The sequence below is a fragment of the Nomascus leucogenys genome, chromosome 2, assembly GCF_006542625.1.
Source record: "Nomascus leucogenys isolate Asia chromosome 2, Asia_NLE_v1, whole genome shotgun sequence".
Lineage (NCBI taxonomy): Eukaryota > Metazoa > Chordata > Mammalia > Primates > Hylobatidae > Nomascus > Nomascus leucogenys.
Genome location: NC_044382.1, coordinates 49008061 through 49012957, shown reverse-complemented (window position 1 = coordinate 49012957; position 4897 = coordinate 49008061). Strand labels below are relative to the sequence as shown.

At 44.3% G+C, this 4897-nt stretch overlaps 1 non-coding gene across 1 annotated transcript; it reads right to left on the bottom strand.

Annotated features, from left to right (window-relative positions):
• Positions 1-2065: 2065 nt before the first annotated feature.
• On the bottom strand, positions 2066-2169 carry LOC115831843. The gene has a single exon (XR_004027335.1). It is a non-coding gene; the product is annotated as a U6 spliceosomal RNA (small nuclear RNA).
• Between the last annotated feature and the right edge of the window lie 2728 nt (positions 2170-4897).

The following is a 4897-nucleotide window of genomic DNA, read 5'->3' as shown; positions in this document are numbered from 1 at the left end:
TTTCTCTTTCTTCCTCTCTTTCTTTCTGTCTTTCTTTCTTCCCTCCCTCCCTCACAGCGAATATGGAATCTGTAAAGACTTAGGATAAACAGCAAGCTTGGCAGCTGAAACATAGGAGAGTGTAGTTTGTTTTATTCCTTTCTAGTGGGTTGGTGCAATTTCCTATAGATGGCAAGAGCTCCCAGTTCAACTTTTATTCTGTGTATGCTGTGTAACTGCATTTGATTATTTAATGTTTAAATAGTGGCTGCTTCCCCTAAGCTGGCATGATTGTTAGACCTCCCATTAATGTGTTTATTTATTTTTAATTTCATTAGCAATGTGTGAAAACATTCTCAAGGGAAAAAACAAAAACAAAACCAGAATCGAATAGGACAGTAGAAAAATGCCGACCGGGTGCAATGGCTCACGCCTATAATCCCAACTGTTTGGAAGGCCGAGGCAGACAGATCACTTGAGGCCAGGAGATCGAGACCAGCCTGACCAACATGGTGAAACCCCATCTCTACTAAAAATACAAAGATTAGCCAGGTGCAGTGGTGCGCATCTATACTCCCAGCTACTCAGGAGTCTGGGGCAGGAGAATCGCTTGAACTCAGGAGCCGGAGGTTGCAGTGAACCGAGATTGTGCCACTGTACTCCAGCCTGGGCAACAGAGTGAGACTCCATCTCCAAAAAAAAAAAAAAAACATAAAACCATAAAATGCATCCTTACTGTTATTATTCTGCAACTTGGTCATCTGTTTCTTTATTAGTTTAACATACTAGGCCAGGCATGGTGGTTCACACCTATAATCCCAGCAATTTGGGAGGCCAAGGCAGGCAGATCACGTGAGCCCAGAACTTCAAGACCATCCTAGCCAACAATGGGAGACCCCATCTCTACAAAAAATTAAAAAATTAGCTGGCTGTGGTGATATGCACCTGTAGTCCCAGCTACTCGGGAGGAGGGGGTGGGAGGATCATTTGGACCCAGGAAGTTGGGGCTGAGCTATGATCGAGCCACTGTACTACTCCAGCATGGGTGACAGAGCAAGACCCTGTCTCCAAAAAAGGCTGGGACAAAATACAAAGAATCAGCAAACCTGTGTAAAGAGTGTATGGAAATTTTAGGAGTGTTTTTTGTAATTTTTCTTAAAACTTGAATTATATATGTTTTTAAAATTACATAATAAATACAATGTCATGTCAGGGAAATTCAAGTTAAAATATCACTGACGTATCTTTTATTACAATTGAATTGTCACAAAATTATATTATCCAAGGACCAAGGAAAGGGCATACTCAGATACTACTGTTTCATGTGCAAATAGACACAACCTGTTTGAATGTATCCTACTGAGATACTTGCACAAGTACATGAGAAAATGTATAAAGATTTTTAGGATTTAAAAGTAAACAATACAAATGAAACTATTTTATTTTGAGACAGTCTCACTCTGTCACCCAGGCTGGAGTGCAGTGGCGCGACCTCGGCTCACTGCAAGCACTGCCTCCCAGGTTCACGCCATTCTCCTGCCTCAGCCTCCCGAGTAGCTTTTTTGTATTTTTAGTAGAGATGGGGTTTCACCATGTGAGCCAGGATGGTCTCAATCTCCTGACCTCATAATCCGCCTGCCTCGGCCTCCGAAAGTGCTGGGATTACAGGCGTGAGCCACCGCGCCCCACCCAAATGAAACTCTTTAATGCCGTATCATTTGTTTTGTTTACTTTTAAAAATATGAAAAGCTTTGGTTTTTGGTTTTTTTGTTTTTTTGTTTTTTTGTTTTGAGACCAAGTCTCACTCTGTTGCCCAGTCTGGAGTACAGTGGTTTGATCTTGGCTCACTGCAACTTCTGCCTCCCGGGTTCAAGTGATTCTCATGCCTCAGCCCCCCAAGTAGCTGGGACTACAGTTGCGCACCGCCATGCTCAGCTAATTTTTGTGGTTTTTGTAGAGATGGGCTTTCACCCTGTTGACCAGACTGATCTTGAACTACGGGCCTCAAGCAATTCACCTGCCTTGGCCTCCCAAATTACAGGCATGAGGCACCATGCCTGGCCTAATATGAAAAGTTATAAGCAAAAAAAATATGGAATGCTTCACAAAGTTGTGTATCCATCCTGCACAGAAGCCATGTAACCTTCTCTGTCATTCTGATTTTAGTGTATGTGCTGCCAGAGCAAGCACTGCAGCTTTATTTGTAATACCAAGAAATGGGTGGAGATGGTCAAAATGTTCCATCACATTTATGTTGGTTAAATGTATTTAGCTTTGTTCATATTCTGGATTAATATGAAGCTCTTCAACAGAATGACATGGAAGGGTGTCTGAGATGGATTGTTGGGTGAAAAAAAAAAAAGCAATTTACAGAACAAAATGTTTCCTATGATTGCATTTTTGTAATAAAGACAGGAAACCTATGCACACGCATGCGTTCACATCCTCATTCACTCACTCACATTTGGATGTGCACAGGAAAAAGTTTGGAAAAATATACGTGAAACAGTTACCAGATCATTCTCTAGAAATTCCTCTAGTCCTGCGGAAAGACCACCCGGCTCCATCTCTCAAGTCCTCAGGCTGGCTGTGGAGGGTCCTCTCCGAAGAGCCTTGTGCTGGAACAACAGGGGTGCCTCTGGCCAGCCAGAAATCCCCAACAGGTGCCTATCGGCTTGTTAGCCGCACCTCTTTGCGGCACCACCAAATTGCTGGCAAACGCCCCCACCAAGGGCTGCTGTTTCCAGCCCCATAATGGCCAAGGCCCCTCCCCATCACCACCAGGCCTGCAGGGCAGGCAGGGTCATTACCGAGTTCCAATGAAGGCAGTGTTTATTATTGTTGTCGGTTTGATGCTGATCCCAAAAGGACCTAATCAACAGGTAATAAGACCTCATGGGAGTGATTAGAAACCTCAACTTTAACCCTGTTAGAACCGCAGTGGAGAAAGCAAGAGTCACTTCAGGACTCTGCCCCGCACTCCACAGGGCCTGATGGGGAAGGGGCCAGAGAGGTGGGTGTGCTCCAGGACTGGCAGAGAAGGGGATCTAGAGGGAGGAGGAGATATCCAAAATTTAGTTTACACAATAATATACATCCACTGGGCGTAATCCCAGCACTCTGTGAGGTCAGGGTGGGAGGATCACTTGAGCCTAGGAGTTCGAAGCTGCAGTGAGCCGTGATCCCACCACTGCACTCTAGCCTGGGCAACAGAGCAATACCCTCAAAACAAACAAACAAACAAAAAATAATATACATCCTCCTCCTCTTCATCGTCATCCTCCTCCTCTTCATCATCATTATTCTCTCTCTCTCTTTTTTTTTAAGGTAAGGTCTTGCTCTGTCACCCAGGCTGAAGTGCAGTGGCATGATCACCACTCACTGCAGCCTCAACCTCCCAGGCCCAAGCAATCCTTCCACCTCAGCCTCTTGAGCAGCTGGGACCATGGGGGCACACCACCATACCCAGCTAATTTTTAAATTTTCTTTAAAGACAAGGTCTCACTATGTTGCTCAGGCTGCTCTCAAACTCCTAGGCTCAGCGATCCTGCTACCTTGGCCTCCCAAAGTGGGATTACAGGTGTAAGCCACCACACCCGGCCCATTATCATCATTCTTGATTGAAAACCTGTGCTAGGTGCTTGGGTTTCCAAACCAAATATGCATGGTGCTGCCCTCAAGATGCTCACAGTGTGGGCATAAAGACTCAAAATGCCATAGGAGCTATGCTACAGAGCAGGTTTGTTCCAGGCACAGGAGTGATGCGGAGGAGGGAATTCTCAACCTTGTTGGGTGAGTCAGGGAGAGCAGATGCCCCAGTAAAGTGATATCTTGTCATACGCAGATGTGACAACATTTGTTGGTTGAGCAGAAAGGGCTTATATTTAAACACCCACCTCTAACATGGATCTCCTTTTGTCTTTGAAGCTGCCTTATATCCTTTTTTTAAATAAGGTTTGATATGAAATATATAAAACTAAAGAGGAATCAATTGTTTTATTTTATATTTTATTTTATTTTATTATTTTTTGAGACAGAGTCTTGCTCTATCACCCAGGCTGGAGTGCAGTGGCATGATCTTGGCACACTGCAACCTCTGCCTCTTAGATTTAAGCAATTCTCCTGCCTCAGAGTCCCGAGTAGCTGAGATTACAGGTGCGCACCACCACACTCAGCTAGTGTTTTTGTATTTTCAGTAGCGACAACATTTCGCCATGTTGGTCTTGAACTCCTGACCTCAAGTGATCTGCCTGTCTCGGCCTCCCAAAGTACTAGGATTATAGGCATGAGCCACTGCACCCGGCCTAAAGAGGAATGATTTTTAAAATACATACTTAAATACTTGCTTTTTTGGTATTACAAGTGACTCACCTGCTAACCAGTTAGATGGACTGTTACTCCCATCCATTAGCAAAACATAATAATGCCTGATACGATAGCAGTGTCCTGACCCACTTGTCATTACTCACGTGGTGACCAAGTGCATTGTTGCATAACTGTCACACGAGGACACCCTTGGAACTGGACCGACTAACTCTAGACAGGCGCATCGTCATTATTGTCAATTGATAGTTGATAAACGTTTTGATTACATAAACTTTCCAAGGCAGGGCTTCCATGATGAACGATGGGAACTTGGAGACAAAGTCACATCTACACAGGCCAAATTGGCCCCCGGCTTTTTCCAACTTGCACAGAATTACAACAGCCTCTCTAGTTATTGCTGTGCAAGATTTTGCATCTTGCATAAAACTAGCTGCAAATGTCATATGAGCTGGGATGACTGATTTGACCAGGCCCAAGGGCACAATAAAGGGATGATATCAGATAGAACATGCAGACATCTGACTGCTTGGTCTTTTGTAGCCTTTTAAGAGCACTCACCCTTAGAGAGGGAGAGTTTGTACATCTTCCATCT